General features: G+C 38.3%; 1 long non-coding RNA gene and 1 gene segment (V, D, J or C); both read left to right on the top strand.

The window, feature by feature from the left end:
* Positions 1-3,114, top strand: part of LOC310649447 — a 31,506-nt gene extending 28,392 nt beyond the window's left edge. Inside the window, exon 2 of the long non-coding RNA XR_014494234.1 lies at positions 2,992-3,114. This is a non-coding gene — a long non-coding RNA (uncharacterized lncRNA). The remainder of the gene's footprint in view (positions 1-2,991) is intronic.
* LOC310649415 (T-cell receptor alpha chain constant-like) overlaps positions 1-20,624 on the top strand; it is an 86,431-nt gene that overhangs the window by 32,693 nt on the left and 33,114 nt on the right.

The raw sequence follows: 20,624 nt of genomic DNA, 5'->3' as shown, positions 1-20,624 counted from the left end.
TCTCTCTCTCTCTCTCTCTCTTTCTTTCTTTCTTTCTTTCTTTCTTTCTTTCTTATTTGTTTATTTATTTTCATTTATTTATAACATATATTCAGTCATTCTACTGTAACTACTTTAGTCTGTTACACCTGGATAGCTTCCATAACCACTTCAGTAACTGTGAATGAGTAATTAGCCATCTCAGGGGGAAAAAAACAAAACCATTACAAGTGCTTTTTCTGAACAAACCAATTGTGGGGCCTTGTAAATAAGAGTCTTGGAATGTTTGGAAAGAATCTGTAAATTAATTGATGGAAAGGCCAGATTAGATCCACACCTCTGAAGAAGGTAATGGAGCATGAAGAAAAGGATTTTATACCTACAGGTATCCAAATGTTGCTTCAGATTCCCAATAGCTGCAGTATTTGATATTTTAATCCTAAAGTCTAGAGTTTTTATAATGGAAATTCTAACTGCTGATACAAATAGGAAGACATGTTTTTGTCAAGGCAGAAAGCACTGTGTCTAACATTGGCAACAGGAAGGTTTTCTTTGGAAGTGGGACTAGGCTGGTCATCATGCCAAGTAAGTTTTTGTTCTTTATTTCTGCTGTGGTGGTCAGTGCAAAAGGATGATTTCTTAGCTCACATTATCTGCCATGGACAATCTCTGTAATTATCGTACATGTTTCCAGTGTAGCCTGTGGGCCAGGTCCACATCAAGTAGAAGAATCTTCATGTACGTAAGGTCAGTGATGACTCTAGATTTTGAAATAGACCTGTCAATCCATTTGTTTATCACACTGGTCCTAGTAGTGAATAGTGTAGTGATAACTGTATGTAGAGATATTGCAAAGGTTTGAACCAATGTGCATAATATGGAGGAGGAAGCAGTAAACTCACTTTTGGTGGTGGGACAAAACTGCATGTTATACCAAGTGAGTCATATTGTGATAAATGAAACCTTTATTGTCAAAGTACAACATGTGAACATTGAGATTAGCTGAGCCTCCCCCCGTGATTCAAACTCTTTCTTTTTCTTTGTTTCTCTTTTTCTTACTTTCTTTTAGCCATTGGTCTTGCACTTTTGGTCTACTGTATATGGGGGGGGGTGTCTTTTGTATTAATAATTGCTGTAAAGGAAATTCCTTTTGTTTCTATACAATTTTTTGTACCTCTGGCTTTTTTCCTTGTTTTCATCTTTGTTTTCTTCCTTTAATTTATCTTAGTTCTAGTTAGATTACGTCTCCTTTAAAAATAATAAATTCCAATAAATTTAGAAGACGTGTTCCTGAACAAATGGGATAGCCCAGAAAAAAGACTGGAAATCCTTTAAATTATGGGGTAGAAAATGCCAGAGGCAATTCCAAAGAAACCAGAGCTGCAAGAATAGTATTTGATAGGTACAAATATCCACATGATGTTTCAGATTTTCAGGACCCAGGTTCTGGACATTTTTATCCTACAGTCTAGAGATTTAGCTTTACTAAAGGCAGGTATGTTTACTGATAGAAATAGAAACTCATGTTTTTGCTAAGGGAGAAAGCACTGTGTATGTTGGTAGCAGCTATATTGTCATGTTCGGAAGTGGGACTAGGCTGGTCATCATACCAAGTAAGTTATTAACTGAATAACAGAATAACAGAGTTGGATGGGACTTTGGAGATCTTCTAGTACAACCCCCTACTCAAATAGGAAACCCTATAACATTTCAGACAAATGGTTGTCCAATCTCTTCTTAAAAACTTCCAATGTTGGAACATCCACAATTTCTAAAGGCAGGTCGTTCCACAGATTAATTGTTCTAATTGTCATGAAGTTTCTCCTTAGTTCTAGGTTGGTTCTCTCCTTGATTAGTTTTTCATCTGTTGCTTCTTGTCTTGCCTTCCAGTGCTTTGGAGAATAGCTTGACTCCCTCTTCTTTGGGGCAGCATCTCAAATATTGGAAGACTACTATCATGTCACCCCCTAGTCCTTCTTTTCACTAGACTAGACATACCCAATGCCAGCAACCGTTTTTCATATGTTTTATCTTCCAGTCCCCTAACCATCATTTTTGCTCTTCTCTGCACGCTTTCTAGAGTTTCAACATCTTTTTTATATTGTGGCAACCACTTCAAAAATAATTGTTATGAGTAGTAGGTTTTAGTAAGGGATTGTAACATTGTGAATGGTAATAGTTTCAAGATTGCTTGGGGATCTGGCACGAGACTAATAATCAGACCAAGTAAGTTGGGACTAGGCTGGTTGTACTATTTGTACTTTATTTCTCCTGTGGTGGTCCTTGTAAAAGGCTGCTTTTTTGGTTCATATAATTTGGCACGGACCAGCTCTACAATTGTCCTACAGATCTCTTGATGTAGCCTCTGGAACAGGTCAACAGAAAGTTGTAGAAAGATCAGCGATGACTATAGATTTTGAAATTAACCTGTTAATCCATTTGTTCACCAGAGGGGTACAAAGTAGTGAATTGTTGTTGTTGTTAGTTGCGAAGTCGTGTCCGACCCATTGCGACCCTATGGACAATGTTCCTCCAGGCCTTCCTGTCCTCTACCATCTTCTGGAGTCCATCTAGGCTCACGCCTACTGAATAGTGAATAGTACAGGGATATTGTATGCAGAGATATTTGAAAGGTTTAAACTAATGTGTATATTATGGAGGAGTAAGCAGCAAATTCAGTCTTGGTGCTGGGACGAAACTTCATGTTATACCGAGTGAGTGACATTGTGGTGATAGATTTTTAAGAGCAATTCAAGCTTTCTTTCTTTCTTTCTTTCTCTCTCTTTTATTTTCTTTCTTTCTCTTTCTCTCTCTTTCTTATTTTCTTTCTTTCTTGGTGGAGCAGTGGGCTAATGCCTCCTTAAGTAACACCAGCTGCCTGCAATTAGTGCAGGTTCGAGTCCCACCAGGCTCAAGGTTGACTCAGCCTTCCATCCTTCCGAGGTAGGTAAAATGAGGACCCAGATTGTTGGGGGCAATAAGCTGACTTTGTAATAATGCCGCTTGGGGGAGGGGCGAAAGCCCTAATAAGCAGGCATACACATAGAATGAAGGCTATTGCTAAGCACATTGGTTTGTGCTTTAAATTGTAAGCCGCCCTGAGTCTTCGGAGAAGAGCGGGATATAAATGGGATTTTTTTTTAAAAAAAATCACTTTCTTGTTTCTTCTTTTTTTCTTTCTCCCTTTCATTCTCTTTCATTTTTCTTCTTTCTTTCCCTCTCCCTTTGGACAAGATTATTATTTTTTTTGTATTAAACCGGGTCAACACTGATATCTATGTTACAATTACTTTTTGCATTGTGGCAGAGGTGCTGTGATACCACCTGTTCCAGTGAACAAATTTTATCAAATGGCGTAAGCTTTCCTAGAATAAAAGTCTCTCTTTCTACAATTCTTCCCAATTACTAGGAATTGGGCCCTTTGAGAGAATCTGCTGAGTCACTTTCAAGAGAGGGACAACCCAGGCAATGATTTTGGATACAGGGGAGCTTCTCTTTAGCCCATATGTGGTAGGGCACAATACTGAGGTTAACTTTGAAATCTCTATCAAATCCTGCATCAGCCATTATTAATATTTTAATCCTAAAGTCTAGTGATTTAGCTGTTCGAAAGAAGGTATAAATACTGACAGAAACAGGAAGGTATGTTTTTGTCAAGACAGAAAGCATTGTGTATACCAGTGGCATATATAAGGTCTACTTTGGAAGTGGGACTAGGCTGGTTGTCATGCCAAGTAAGTTTTAGCCATATATTTTGCCCTTCTGGTCTACACAGGATAGTCGTTTGTACTAAAAATTGCTGTAAAGAAAATCTGAAACTCCTTCTGTTTCTACTTTTTTTTTTATTCTGTTGGCTTTTTGCTTGCTTGCTTTTTTTTTCCTTTCCTTCCTTTATCTTAGTTCTAGTTAATTTTTGTCTCCTTTTTAAAATAAAATAAAATAAAATAAATTGCAAGAAATTGGTACAAGCTTTTGCTGAACAAATTGTATGACCAGTAAGAGACTGGAAATACTCTTAATTATGGGATAGAAAAGGGCAGAAAGTGGATTTGCACCTCCAAAGAAGAAACTAGGGCCCTAATAGTATTTGCTCGGTACATATGTCCAAATGAAGCTTTTGATCTCCAAGAATTGAGTCTTGGGGTTTTTTTAAAATCCTAACGTTTAATGATGTAGCATTTCTAAAAGTAGTTATGCTTGCTGATCGAAATGGGAAGTCATGTTTTTGCTAAGGCAGAGAGCACTGTGATCAACACTGGATATGATAAAGTTTTCTTTGGAAGTGGGACTAGGCTGGTCATCATGCCAAGTAGGTTTTCATTTGTTATTTCTGTTATTGTAGTCGTCACAAGAGGTTGTTTTCTTTGCTCATAGCTCTCTTTCTCCCTCAGCTATCCCCATGTATTATAAAACACAGTGGCACCTGGAAGCACATGTCATTCTGTTAAAACAAGAGGGTCTCTCCTACCGAATTTACATGCAGTCTTCAGAGATTACCAAAAGTAAAATGTATTCCTTTCCTTTCCCCTTTCCCCTTTCCCCTTTCCCCTTTCCCCTTTCCCCTTTCCCTCTCCTCTCCTCTCCTCTCCTCTCCTCTCCTCTCCTCTCCTTTCCTTTCCTTTCCTTTTCTTTCCTCCCTTCCCCCTCCCATTTTGAACTTATATTCATTTCCCCAATTGTTACTAGTCTATTGGACCTGTATAGTTTCCATAACTAATTCAGCAAATATGAAATAGATATTCTTCCTGTCAGAACAGAAGAGTTTCTTTGATATACAATATACAGACATTTAACCCACACAAATAGATTATCAATCAATAGATTCAGATTGTTGATGCTTTTTTGTTTGTTTCTGGCAAGCCTTTAAGCTCTTTTGATTATTGGTTAGAAATGCTGAATTATTGCTAGAGAGAAACTCAGCTAAGTGATTGCTTACGACTTGGGCTAATCCTCCTGGAAGCAAAGAGTTGTGAAAACATCTCAGAGATCACCTAGACCAGGGGTGTCAAACTGCCGGCCCGTGGGCCAGTTGCGTCATAGCGAAACCGCACCCACTCCATTGCCGGCAATGGCAAAAAAAGTCACAATACATCATGACACGTCACGTGACGTTGCAAGTATTACTCCTTACTCAGGACAAGACTGGTTAGATAATCTCTGACAAAGGACCATACAAGGCTGACTTGAAAACCTATGGTGAAGGAGAACTCATCACTTCATATGCCAGCCTATTACAAAGTCCATGAGGGAAATTGGATTCACTTAATGTCCGTGTGATTCACTTAACAAATAGCAATAGCACTTAGACTTATATAATGCTTCGTAGTGCTTTACAGCCTTCTCTAAGCAGTTTACAGAGTCAGCCTATTGCTCCCAACAATCTGGGTCCTCATTTGACTGACCTTAGAAGGATGGAAGGTCACTCAGAATCGATCTGCTGGCTGTTGGCAGAATTAGCCTGCAGTACTGCATTCTAACCACTGAGCCACCACAGCTCTTAGCTGAGGGAATGTTTTTATCAATCTTTTTACCGGCTCAATAGTTACAATTCACACATAATATTTGGGAGTAGAAACAGGCTAGAGCTGAGGCTCGGTAAGTTGGTTCTACAGAAGATATTTAGTGTTGAAATGACTAGTTTGTGTTGAGTAGATTCTAACAAGGCTTACAGGATGTAAGTAGCTGTCCCTGCCTTAATATGAGAGGGTTTTTAGAAAGGACTGTTATGCTGTGTAAATAACAATTTCAAGTTCTTTATTGGGTCTGGTACAAGACTGAACGTAATCCCAAGTAAGTACTTTTATAAATTCACTGGTGGTGGATTCTCTCCTCCAAAGAAGGACTGATGCAGTTCTTTGTGTACATACATAATTGAAGTGAGGACCTTTCCCAACTTCCTAGATCAGGGAATGTCCTTGTTCTAATCAGGGAACAAAGGGGCACAATTCAGTTCTTAATTCAGCCTTCCTCAGCATGATGTGCACCAGGTGAAGTCAAATGGATGTTCTTAAGAAGTAGAAGTCCTTGAGGGGACCATGAATGATTGCGAATACTAGGAATTTGCCACTTTGAGAAAAGCTGCAGAGTTACCTACAAAAAAGGGACAACCCAGGGAAATAATCTGGATGTACAATTTAGCCAATATGTGATACAGTACAATTCTGAGGTTAACTTAAATTAGTGGGCATGAAACAAACACCCAGGGTTGGAGTCAGCAATGATGGGGATCATTTTAAGGAAGTTCTTATGTTCCTAATGTCCTCTATTTTTCACAGACCTCTGCATTTATCATGCACCATTCAATTTTCTCCCAATTAATATTATTGCTTGGCTTGTCAAAACAAATCAATGAGAAGAAATTGCATTAACTTCATCCCAATCCCCAATCATAGATACGTACACTATTCTGCCAGGAACATATCCAATACATTTCCCTTTTTCTATTTCCCCCAATACTCTGTGAGGTTGGCCTCAGAGGGAATGACTGGCCCAAAGTCATCCAGCTGGCTTTGATGCCTAAGGCAGCACTAGAACTCACAGTCTCCTACTTTCTAGCCTGGTGTCTTAATTGCTAGACCAAACTGACTCCCAACTTTCAACTTAAGGAGTTCACAGCTAGGAGTCCATGTTGACCTTCCTTTAACTGATGTGGCCATCTCTACTTGGATGACCAATACTAGTGTTTATAATCATATGGGTTTGCATTAGGAATTCTGGACCTTGTAGTCTTAAAGAACTGGAAGCATATTAGACTAAAGAGGTTTATGAAAAGATCTGTTTCACTGTGATAAACTTTGATGGAAACTGGAAAGTGGTCTTTGGGAGCGGAACAAGATTAAGAGTTCTTGGGAGTAAGTCTTTCAATATATACACATTTTTGTGGTTCCTTAATATAGAGAACATCAAGTTTTAAAATGTAAATAAAATTTAATTATATAAAATCAGTCATGTTATTAGAGCAAGCTTTCCTCATGGTAAGAAAATAGGTGACATTTTCTCATGATTCTTTAACTTCAATAGTCATATATGGAATCAGGTTCTACATGCAAGAAAAGGGGGGGGGAGGAGGCTGTAGCTCTGTTTTCCCCAAATTGGGTAGAAAATAGTACAGCTGTTTTCTAACACATCTGGAGGACAACTTAAAGCAGCACTTTTTTGTTGTTCAGGATTTCTGCACTGTGTGTCTATTAAGAAATCAAAGCTCTGTTTAGAACAGGGGTCTTCAAACTTGGCCCTTTTATGACTGTGCCTGGCTGAGGAATTCTGGGAGTTGAAGTCATAAAAAGGCCAAGTTTGAAGACCCCTGGTTTAGAAGAAGAACTCGGCTAGAAGTAAGACCCGGTGAATAAGAGGAAAAACACTAATTGGGCAGTTGAAAATATTGGGAATGTAGAGAAGATAATTATAGGCAGAATGAATCATTAGTGGGTTTTTTGGGGGGTTGACCAAGTTAATAATGATTGTTATGAGTAGTAAGGTCTGCCTTGAACTAATCAGTTTTTCTAAGGATCTCTGTGAATAATGACAATTTCAAGATCTTCATCATTACAATGGGTTGTGAATACAAGCCTATAACAGAATAACAGAGTTGGAAGGGATCTTGGTGGTCTTCTAGTCCAACACTCTGTTCAGACAGGAAACCCTATACCATTTCAGACAAATGGTTGTCAAATCTCCTCTTAAAAACCTCCAGTGATGGAGCACCCGCAACTTCTGGAGGCAAGCCGACCAGATAAATTTATTTAGATGTCATTTCAGGGGTGAAGGGAAAGTTCTCAAAGGAAAGAGCAGCTCCCTAGGGCTTTCAGACTGGAGGTGCCAAAATCTGAATGAACATTAGATGGCAACAAAGTGAGTAGCAATCTTGTGGCTCTCTGGACTTTTGCATACTAGATCTGATTACTCCATGGGTTTCATCAACCATTTATTTAAAGTTCATTTAACAACATACCAAATAGAGGGAAGGAAGCAGCTGTGTTGCTCCTTCCTTTTTCTAAAGTCCTTTCTCATTGTGTAATCAAGATGCCTACCAGAAAGTGATATTTGGGCAAGGCACCAGATTGACCATCACGCCAGGTATGTCAGGCAATCTCAGTAGATTGGCTTCTCATGAGTGCTACACAGGGGTAATAGCACAACATCTCTGCTCTGAAACGGAGGAGAGATTTCCCCCCCCCTCCCGTTCCTTTTGGGAATAAATGCATATTTTTCTGTTTTTTTGAGAAATTTACATAGCTGATGTTTCCTCCTCTCTTTCCAAAAGAGATATATTTTGATAAACTAATAAAAAATTGAACACTGAAAAGATGGAGAGGGAAGATGTAAGATGATGGGGGTGGGGTGGGAAAGTGGGATCTGTTATTAATTTATCAACTATCCCTTGTATGAAATCCCTTCATTGGAATCCCAAGCTAACTGGCAGAGCCAGGTCTGTTCCTAAAAGTCTTTGGGTGCCCTTTGGATCAAACTTTGGATATACAAACTTTCCACGCTAGGTTGTCTTTTGGAGAGTCACCCTTCACCTAATATTGAGGGCATGATAAGTAAGATTCTAGAAACTCTCTAAATTACGGGAACAGAAATGGCAGAGGGAGTTCAAACTTCTATAGCCCAAGGAAAGCATTTTATAGAGACAGAGGTGGAAATGATGCTTCAGATTTCCAGTAGCCACAATCCTTGATATTTTAGTCCTGAACTCTAGAGATTTAGCTTTTCTAAAGGAAGCTACGATTGCTGATAAAAAATTAGGAAGACATGTTTTTGCTAAGGCAGAAAGCATTGTGTATGGTGGCAACAATAAGGTCATCTTTGGAAGTGGGAGTAGGCTGGCTGTAATACCAAGTAAGTTATCCCTGACATCGGTGGGGGCTCTTGCTCACCCCCTCCCCCTTTCCATTTATACGCAATCTTCAGTGATTAGTAAGATTCTGGAAACTCTCTAAATTACAGGAACAGAAATGGCAGAGTAGGTTCGAACTTCCATAAATTCTGTAGCTCAAAGAAAGCTTTTTATAGAGGTCCAAATGAGGCTTCAGATTTCCAGTAGCCCAAATCCTTGATTTTTCTTTTTATCCTGAACTCTAGAGATCTAGCTTTTCTAAAGGAAGTTATGATTGCTGATAAAAATAGCAAGGCATGTTTTTGCTAAGGCAGAAAGCATTGTGTTTAGCACTGGAAGTAAGATTGTCTTTGGAAGTGGGACTAAGCTGGACATAACACCAAGTAAGTAATCCCTGACATTGTTAGGGGGGGGTCTTCCTTGATCATTCCCCTTTCCAGTGGTGGGATTCAGCCGGTTCTCACCAGTGTGGCAGAACTGGTAGCTAATTTTTTTGTTGCCCAAGCCCAGAACGGACTTCCGGAAGTGGCATCCACACAGAGAACCGGTTGTTCACATATTTTGAATCCCACCACTGCCCCTTTCCATTTATATGCAATCTTCAGTGATTATCAAAACCGAAGGGCTACATTTCTTTGTTTCTTTTGCACTTATTTCTAACCAGTGCTTTTTTTGTAAAAGAAAAAGGTGCCGGAACTCACACATGTCATACAACCCACCTTGCCTATCCTACAAGGTTCCATCCAAAAAAGGTGCCGGAACTCCGTTCTGAGTGTTCTGTGAGAAAAAAAGCCCTGTTTCTAACACATATTCAGTCATTCTATTGCAACTCGTCTCAATAAAGGAATATATTTGTAGCTCAGGATTGAAATGATGCTCTCTGAGTTTGGTTGTTTTGAAAACTTGTTTGTTTTCTTGGTGTTCTCTGAGCTTGGTTGTTTCCTTGGAGACATTTTATTAGCCAAATTAGTAAACTAGCCATACTGTAACCTAGTTTGGCTAATGAAATGTCTGCAAGGGAAGAACCAAGCTCAGGGTGTAACTAATCTATTATACTTGGATAGCTTCCATAAGTACTTCAGTAACTGTGAATTAGTTATCAGGCGTCTGATAACTAAAAAAAAAAAGTTTCATTACAACGGCTTTTGCTGAACAGATCAGTCAGATGGCCCTGTAAATAAGAGTCTTGAAATATCTGAAAAGGTGTCTAAAAATTAATCGATGGAAAGGCCAGAGTGGATTCACACATTCGAAGAAGACACGAGAGCATAAAGAAAAGGACTTTATATCTCTAGATGTTCAAATGATCTTCAGATTTCCAGTAGCCGCAAGTATGACTATGCCATTTTAGTCCTAAAGTTTAGAGTTTTAGCTTTTCAAAAGGAAGTTATAATTCCTTATACAAATAGGAAGATGTGATTTTTGTCAAGGCAGGAAGCATTGTGTACAACACAGGGATCAATAAGGTGATCTTTGGAAGCGGGACTAGGCTGGTCATAATGCCAAGTAAGTTTTAGCCATTTATTTTATTTTTATTTTTATTTTAATTCCATTTATATCCCGCCCTTCTCCGAAGACTCAGGGCGGCTTTACAAACTTAGCAGTAAATTCTTACCATTATACTCAGTGCTAAAGGATTTTTTTTCATACTTTTGCAAATGCTGTAACATCTGAAGGTACTTCTTTCTTTTCCTTTTTATTGTTTCCTTTTGCACTTTTGCCTTTTTTGTCTGTTTCTTTCATTTTCTCTTTTATTTTCTTTCCTCTAGTTCTCGTTGGGTTTTTAATCTCCTCAGAGTCAGAATCAGAATCAGAATGACAGTTGGAAGGGATCTTGTAGGTCATCTAGTCCAACCCCCTGCCTAAGCAGGAGAACCTACACCATTTCTGTCAGATGGCAGTCCAGTCTCTTCTTGAAAGCTTCCGGTGTCCAAAAAGATCTCAGTTTTGAAGTAATAACCTCACTGGGGATTGTTGGATGGTGGGGAAATATATGAGGAGATCTAGATTTAGATCTGTTTAAATCGTGGGAAAGTGGGACGCGGTGGCTCAGTGGGTTAGGACGCTGAGCTTGTCGATCAGATGGTCGGCAGTTTGGTGGGTCGAATCCCAAGTGCCGCATAACAGAGTGAGCGCCTGTTACGCGTCCCAGCTTCTACTAACCTAGCAGTTCGAAAGCACGTAAAAATGCAAGTAGAAAAATAGGGACCACTACGGTGGGAAGGTAACAGCGTTCTGTGCGCCTTTGGCGTCCAGTCATGCCGGCCACATGACCACGGAGTCATCCTCGGACAAGCGCTGGCTCTTTGGCTTTGAAACGGAGATGAGCACCGGCCCCTAGAGTCAGAAACGACTACCATGTGCGGGGGAACCTTTACCTTTACTTTTTAAATCATGGAAAGAAACAGCAATTTTGTATGTTATTTTTAAAAAAGCCTGGGTTTATTCTTAAACTTCTTTTCCAACCCATCCTTTATGTTTACTACCTGTAGATGAAAAATGTATAGAAATGAATGCGTTTTTGCAAAGAACTCTAACACTGTGAATTATAACAATGCCAAGATCACTTGGGGATCTGGCACACAAGTAATTGTTATGCCAAGTAAGTGTGTCCATTAAAATTAAAGATTAATCTATGTACTGGCATGCTTTAGGATGCTTCTATCTGCTTGTATGTTGGAGACCTTTTGCCTTTTCATGGACTGGTTTGAAAAATGAAGAAAAATAATATTGGGTTTCTCAAGACATATTGGAAGGGAAGAATGGGAATTGCAAACAAAATTCTAGTGTTACCTAGTTTCCTGACAAGAGAGGCTTTCAGAAATATTAGGGATAAGAATGTTTTGAATTCCCACCTCATATGGTCAAGCAGGCTCTGGTCAAGATAGGTGGGAATTTGTCTTCTTAAAGATTCTTGAGGACAAATTGAGGGGAAGACAAGGATTGTAACTGCCCAGCACTCTGGAAGCTTGGATTATGGTTAGAATTATAAAAAATGTCAACCTTGAAGGACCCAATTGGGGCAAAATGCCTTTTAGATACTCCAACGAATAGTCCTGAGTGGACATATCTATCAAGAGTCTCTTTCTTCTATCCAAACATTTTAAGAGGCATCTTTTCTTTAGCCATGTTTGTTGTCTTCAAAAATTTAATTTTTCTTTGATTCTAACATAAATTGGCAGTAGATTTGCGACAGATAAATGTTTGTGTAAAGTCCCAGGCTGTTTGTGACTTCTTCTAAGCATTCCTTGGTGAGATGGAATTTTGAGTACAAAAGTGAGCTGCATTTTAACTATGAGGGTGACAATAGGAGGACGCCAGGATTCAGAATTTCCATTGTTATGATGAGAGATGAATTTGAGCCCTTACATTTGTTTAGATGTCATTTCAGGTGAGAAGCAGAACAACTGCGTGTGCCTCTCCCTTGAGAAGGGAAAGATCACATCTCAAGGGCTTTAGATTGGGATTGCAAGAGTCTGAATGATCATTAAATGACAGCAACATCTGTAGCAATCCTGTGGTTGTCTGGATTTTTGCATACCAGATCAGAGACTCCAGATTACTCCATGGAGCTTAATTAAGCACTTAAGTAATGTTCACTGAAAAAAACACACATGGATGGGGAAAGAAATCCAACAGTTAGGAATGATCTTAAGGAAAACACTCGAGGGTATTTGATCCTGGATGGACCAGAGACAATGATTATGGCGAATTATGGTAGATCAGAGGCCATTGTGGACTTTCTGAAATACTTTAATAGAATGCTAACAGAGGGTTTTGAAGTTTAATTTTGTTGTTGGTTTAAGCTGTTAACTATGTTTTTTTTCCATATAGTAGATAGAGATCATGCCAAATGGGTTGAGTAAACAGTGTTGTGGAAATTTATAAAGTTTGTGCCTGCTTGGCTAAGTGTTTGTGTGTGTGTGTGTGTGTGTGTGTGTAATTATTATCTTCAAAATACTGTATACTTATCAGTATAAATAATTGTCCCCCTGGTGGGACCATTTATGCATATGGTTCTTTTCTTTTTATGCACTTTTTTTGTGTATATATATATATGTGTGTGTGTGTGTGTGTGTGTGTAAATTTTTTGGCTTGCTAACAAAAAATAAAGGGAGCTCTTTATTGTTAGCAAGCCAAAAATTTACACAAATTTTTGCAAACATGGGTCCTGGATTTTGAATGTATTCTGAGTTAGCCCATTTCTGCTACCTTGGTTCAAAAATTATTGCCCTATGATGGCACTGTTTCTCCCAGTCAAAGGCTATAAGAATGAGAATTTTGGTAGTACCGGGTATATAGATTGGAACAAAAATTCCCCAAAAGAGCTGCCACTGCTGTGGCTATATATACACACACACATACACACACACACACACACATACATACATACTAAAGCGAGGTCAGCAAAAAGCTGTGTATCTCCTTCCTTTTTTTGTAAAGCCTTTTCTTATTGTGCAGTCGATAACAACAGGAAAGTGATATTTGGGCAAGGCACCAAGTTAACCATATTGCCAGGTATGTCAGACAATCTCAGTAGATTGGCTTCTCATGAGTTTTACACAGGAGTAGTAGCTCAACTTTATTGCTCTGAAGAAAAGATTTTTCTTTCCCTTTCCTTTTGGGAATGAATGTAACTTTGCTTTGTATATTGTTTAAGAAATTTACATCCCTTCATCCCTTCCTCCCCAAAGTTTTTTTTTTAAAGTAGTATAAACTAGAAGAGGCAATGTTCCTTCATTGGGAGAAAAAAAGTGTAGAATTCAAGAAATCCATATATTCTGCCTTCCTCCCTTTCCGTACTGCTTCTCCATGGTCATCCCCTATGTGCAAGAAGTTTGCAATCCTTAATTTCTCCATAGTTCTGAAATATTGAGGATATAGCTAAGAGGAAGACGTGTTGTTCTTGATGTTCAACAATCCATCTAAAGTCATCTTAGTGTTATGAACTGCTGAGAAATTTGGGATTTGAAATGTTCACAGCTGCAGTCCACCAAGAAGCTTAGGTTGGGGTGGAGAAAAATTCTTTCTCTGCCAAGTTAAACATGTTTGAGGGCATCTCCACTACCTTTGCTTTCCAACTCTTTCTGCTTTGGGTACTGTTTGTAAAGAAATGAAGCACTGTGGAGCTAGTAGTAGCTGGAATAAGCTTAGCTTTGGAAGTGGAACTCAACTAGATGTGATTCCAAGTAAGTTTCAGCTTTTCATTTCCTTTATTCTTCTCATGTCCTGCCAATCTCAATGTCCACAATATTTGGTCTTTGGCTTTTCCACAGTGACCACAAGAAGGTTATTACAGTTTAATCTAGAACACAATCACCATTTCCAAAAAGTATCTTAGTGGAGAACATTTTAGATATGCAACCTTTCACTGCTGGATTGACTTGCAGACAGTCACTGTTTGCACCCTGTTGAGTGTATGATATGTAAGATTTTTTAAATTCTCTAAATTGTGAGAATGGTAACAGCAAAGCAGCTCAAAGGGAAGTATTTTACAGAGACGAAAGCCCGAATGGTGCTTCAGATTTTTTAGTCCTCAATGTTTTAATCCTAAACTCTACATATTTAGTTTTTCAAAAGGGAGTTTTACTTGCTGATACAAAATGGGAAGCCATGTTTTTGTCAAGGCAGAAAGCATTGTGTACAACAGCTACGATAAGATCACATTTGGAAGTGGGACTAGATTGATTGTAATACCAAGTAAGTTACTCCTGTCATACGAGGGTGTTTTCCTTGCTTTTCCCATCCCCTATATATATGAGGTCTTTGGTGATTATTAGAATGAGTGATCATTTTAGTAATTTCAGAGATTATTTTAACATTCAAGAAATTAATTGGTCATATAACATTAATTTTCTTGAATTGTCTATGTATTCACATAATCATGCTGGTATGACATAAAAAGACATTTATCAGATAAACGAACTGAAAAAAAGGTAATCGACATGGAATGAGCAGCAAAGATACCAATAGTTACAATTCGATTCAGTTTAAATGTTAAGAAAATCTACACATTAATCTCACAGCAGTGATAGTGAATCCTAGTAAGAAGTGCTGTAGAAATGGAATGATGTCTATGGAGTTTCTCAGTCATGCAGGTCACGTTTATCCTTCGCTCCTTTCGCCGCAAGCTAAAAACATACTTTTTTGAACAAGCTGGCCTGGCCTGATGGGGGACTGGGGGGGGGTTGTTATTGTTATTTTATTGGGGTTTTAAGATGTATTTTTAGTATATGGGCATGTATTTAATTATTTTTTAACTTTTGTAATCCTGTATTTTTATTCTTGCCCTGTTCACCGCCCTGAGTCCTTCGGGAGAAGGGCGGTATAGAAATATTATTAAATTAAAATTAAATTAAATCCCAAAGGTGCTTTTTCAAGAGGCAATTGGACTTCCTTTGTTTTTCCTTGAAGACATTTCACTTCTCATCCAAGAAGCTTCTTTGGTTTTTCTTTTATGAGAAGTGAAATGTCTTCCAGTTGCCTCTTGAAAAAAGCATCTTTGGGACCACTGGAATGATGGAAAAAAATATAAATTCTATTTTAAAGGACTGGGTCCATCTATAGCATCTTATACGTTCTTATTATCAGCAGGAAAATATCAGAACAGGGTTTGGAAATCTTGGCATTTCTTTCCAGCCCTTGTCGTATTTCAATCTGCTGATGAAAGGAATTTGGAAGTATCTGAGGGAAATAATAGGTTTTCATCTTCCATTCTTCCATTCTGTTTTTGAATGCATTCAAACTCAATAATAAGCATTCTGTTCTAAGAGCCCAATTAAATTTCTGAAAAGGAGGTTGAGCAGATTTTCCTAATCTTGAATTGGCTTGTAATATTTCATTTCATACCTTTGAGAAAGAATGTTGTGATTGCTGATAAAATTAGGAAGACATTTTTTTTTGCCAAGGCAAAATATATATATATAGAACTGGCTACAAGGTTTCCTTTGGAAGTGGGACTAGGCTGGTCATAATGTCCAGTAAATTTTTGTTCTTTATTTCTGCTATTGTGGTCAGTTCAAGAGGTTGATTTCTTGGCTTATAACGCCTACCACCATATTATAAAATATAGTGGCATCTCAAGCTGCATGCTTTGCAGAAAATTCCAGATTCAGTTCTGGTGTCCTCATTTCCAGATGAGGAATAAAGCCTTTGATCAGAAACCCCATGTCAATCCTATTAAGCAATTACTACTTCTGATCCACATCTGGTTTTATACATCCCTTTGTTGGCCAGCTAAATGTGCTAATTCCCCAAAAGAAAATAAAAAGCATATTACAACTTTATTATGAAACTGTCTGAGCTCTGAAAAAGTCAACTTAAAAACATCATCCACTCATAATTCTTATTCCTATAAGTGAGGTCTATGTGATCATTAAGAGCTGACAACATCTTGATGGTAGATAATCAATCAATCATCAATCAATCAATCAATCAATCAAGATATGTGCTTCTAGGATTTTCAGCTTTCTGATCTTACATAACTTAGACTTGGCTCATGGATGGTTGAACAATGATATCTTGACATGTTTACATTGGAAACACACACACACACACAAAGATAGATAGATAGATAGATAGATAGATAGATAGATAGATAGATAGATAGATAGATAGATAGATAGATAGACAGACAGACAGACAGACAGAGGCACAGACAGACAGACAGACAGACAGACAGACAGATAGAGACAGAGGCAGAGAGAGACAGAATGATAGAGACAGACAGTGCTTGTTCTTAATCTTCTTCCCCAACCCATTGTGTAAGTTTACTAGCTGTGTTTGAAACAGTTGACTAATGGGTTTGTGTAAAGGACTGTAACACTGTGAATGTTAACTATGGCAAGATCACTTGGGGATCTGGCACCAACCTGATCGTTATGCCAAGTAAGTTAGTGCAGTAATATTACACATGAATATACTTGTGATTGAAGGTGCTTCTGTCTGCTTGTGTGTTGGAGACCTTTTGTCTTGTCATAGATTGATTGGAAAAATGGGGGAGAAAAAGTCTTGGTTTCCTCAAGATATGCTACAAGGGGAGAATGGGAAATGGAAATAAGGTTCTACTTCTTCTTTCTGATAAGAGGGGTTTCCAAAAATGTTAGGATGAAAATTTTATGAATGTCCATCTAACATGGTCAAACAGGCTGCGGTTAGTATAGATGGGAATTCTAGAATTTGTCCTCCTAAAGATTCTGGAGGGGAAACTGAGGCAATGTCAATGGTTATAAATTCACAGATCTTGGAAAAGTTGGATCATGATTATAATTATGAAGGTTTGACGCCTATGGAGATTCTCAATCATCCAGATGATGGTTGACCCAAAGGTGCTTTTTAAAAGGCAACTGGACTTCCTTGGTTTTTTCCTTGAAATTGTTTCACTTCTCATCTAAGAAGCATCCAAGAACCTGAAGTCAGAATAAGAAGCATCTTCTTGGATGAGAAGTGAATTTTTTTAAAAAAAACACAAAAAAATCCAGCTGCTTTTGAAAAGCACTGTTGGGACAATTACAAAAGTTGTCATCTTGGGAAAGATGCCTTAAAAGTATTCCAGCAAAATAATCTTGAATGGACTTATCTATCAAGAATGTCTTTCTTCTGTCCAAGAGGTATGGCTTCTTTAACCATACCTGTTGCATTAATCACAGTTGGGTTTGCAGAAATCCTAAACTATGGTTTAAGGATTTTCTATTTTGAGAATTGTATATTAATAAGTAGTGGATACTGTAAATTCTTGAGCAGTTTGTAAGAGGCTGTTTTTCTTTGAGTGAGATTCTAGTTTCCGCATTGGATTAGAACTAATGTTGATTTTAAAATTGGGTTGAAAAAGGTCCTTCTCTGTCATGCAAAGCAATTTGAGGGTATCTCCACTACCTTCTCTTTCAATGTTCTCCTGCCTCGGAAAGGAAGCACTATTGAAGTAGAAGGTTCAACAAGTTTAGTTTTGGAAGAGGAGCTGAATTGGAAGTGACTCCAGGGACGCTTCAGGTTTTCATTCCCTTTAACCTTCTCATGTCCTGACTCATTCATGTGTCCACCTTCCCAATATTGAGGCTTTGGCTGTTCCACATGGAGCAGATGAACCTAATGACCTCTTAGCTCCACCAAGCAACCTCCATTCCTAGAAATATTGGGGTGCCCTTCGAATCAAATTTTTGATATGCAACCATTCCATTTCTCAATGATGCTTCAGAGTCCCAGTAGCTCTAGTCCTTGACATTTTAATACTCAAGTCTAGAGATTTAACCTTTTGAAAGGAAGTTATAAATGCTGATACAACTAGGAAGGCAAGTTTTTATCAAGACAGAAAGCACTGTGTATACCAGGGTATCTCTAAAGTCATCTTTGGAAGTGGAACTAGACTGATCATGATGCCAAGTAAGTTGTTTCTGTCATTGTTGTAAGAGCAAAAAGGGTCTTTATCTTGCCCAAACCCGCATTTTATATGTTGTCTTCAGCGAGTAACACATTCACTGATTATTTCTGTGGTTTCAGAGATTATTTCAACATTCAAGAAATTCAGGTGTCATATAATATTAATGGCCCTGATTTTTGTGCACATGTCCCTGTATTCATAGAATCATGCACATATGACCTAAAAACAAGTAACAATGATAAATAAATCCAGAAAAAAGGTAATCAGTAAGGAATGAACAGCCAAGATACCAAAAGGTGACCACTGTATTAATCTGAAATGTGCAAAAACAAACACATATTTGTCTTAAAACATTGTGAGTGAATCCCAGTGTGTAACTGATGCAGAAATAGAAAACTATGGAAGATTATAAATTCTTCTTTCAAGGGCTGAGACAATTTATAATATCTTTAATTTCTGGTATCAGAAGGATAATATCATGATAAGGCTTGGGAATCTTAGCTTTTCTATCCAGTCCTTGGCATATTTCAGGACAAAGGGAGTTTGAGGGTATCTAAGGAAGTAATAGGCTATAATCTTGCATTCTCTTTTTCTGAATACATTCAAATTCGGTAATCTAAATATTCCGTTCCAAGAACCAAATTAAATTTCTCAAAGGTCGAATTCAGCAGATTTTCATGAGCTTGAGTTGGCTTGCAGTATTTCATTTCTTAACTTGATTTTCAATATTTAATGCCTATGATGTTTGGGGGTAGACTTCCTAGGGCTGCCAAAAATTAAACCATCCATACCCATGAAACAATACAATTTGAAGTCTCTTCATGACTTCTCATCGAAGTTGCCGTAAGTGATGACTTTGTCAGAATCCATTTATATCACATTCATAAACGTATGTTTAAAACATTATTCCCCCCCTATGGATTCTGCCATCTCCCGAGGAAGGAGGAGCATATGTGGATTCAGCCTGCCTTAGTTTATTTCAAAGCCCAAGGGAAGCTTTTGAACTGGGGGAAGGGTTAGAGAAGAAGGCATCTGGCTTGTGTCTTCTTCTAATTCTGGAGAGGAAGAAGGCAATAACCATAAAGATTCAAAGTTCCTTTTTTCCCCCACGAAAGGGATGACACGAAATAGAAGGATGAGGGCTGACCAAATGGGGTTGAGGGAAGGGGGAGTTGAATCGGGTACCCTTTATAAAATTTCAATTTGTAAAACAATACTAAGTCCTGTCTTGTATTCCTACAACCAAGCATGTCCTAGTAAAGATTCCTTTTGGACTAGAACGGACTCCAAGAGTTTTTGTCTTCCTAAGACGTGGATTGGGGTGGGTCCTGACAGACTTTATGTAAAGACCCGGATCGCTGTGATAACTAATAGCAAATCTAGAATGATATTTGGAACTGGAACAGAGGTGAAGGTTCATCCATGTAAGTCTCTGAACAGGTCTACAAGATAAAATTTATGTAATTCTAACATAGACTGGTAGTATATTTGTGGCAGGGATCTGTTTCTGTAAAGTTGCAAACTGACTCCTAAGAATTTCTTATAGAGATGGAATTTTGAGTGCAACAGTAGAAAGAAGAATGTTCCTGTGTATTTAAATTTTAAATAAAGTATATGAAAAAGGATGTAGGAATTGGATATGTTTAGTTTAATGAAAAGAAGGACTAGGGGTGATATGATTGCAGTGTCTAAAGGTCTGCCGGAAAGAAGAGGGAGTCAACCTATATTCCAAAGCACCAGAAGGCAGGATAAGATGCAACGGATGAAAACTAAACAAGGAGAGAACCAACCTAGAATTAAAAGAAATTTCCTGACAATTAATCAGAGGAATGACTTGTCTCCAGAAGTTGTGAATGCTCCAACACTGGAGGTTTTTAAGAAGAGACTGGACAACCACTTGTCTGAAATGGTATAGGGTTTCCTGTTTGAGCAGAGGGTTGGACTAGAAGACCTCAAAGGTCCCTTCCAACACTGTCATTCTGTTAAATATGAAAGAGGCAACAGGAGGGCTGACACATCGTTACAATGGGTTGTGAATATAGAATAGAATTAGAAGGGACCAACCACCTGCTCAGGCAGAAAACCCTATACCAGTTCAGACAAATGGTTGTCCAATCTCTTCCTAAAAACCTCCAGTGTTTGGGGTATTCACAGCTTCAGGAGACAGGTTGTTCCACTGATTAATTATTCTAACTATCAGGAAATTTCTTCTTAGTTTTAGGTTGCTTCTCTCCTTGATTAGTTTCCATCGGTTGCTTCTTGTCCTGCCTTCGGGCGCTTTGGAGAATAGCTTGACTCCCTCTTCTTTGTGGCAGCACCTGAGATATTGGAAGACTGAGATCATGTCGCCCCTTGTCCTTGTCTTCATTAAACTAGACATACCCAATACCAGCAATTGTCCTTTATAAGTTTTAGCCTCCAGTGCTCTTC

Source organism: Vipera ursinii, assembly GCF_947247035.1.
Source record: "Vipera ursinii genome assembly, chromosome: Z".
NCBI lineage: Eukaryota > Metazoa > Chordata > Lepidosauria > Squamata > Viperidae > Vipera > Vipera ursinii.
This window is presented reverse-complemented; position numbering and strand designations above follow the sequence as displayed.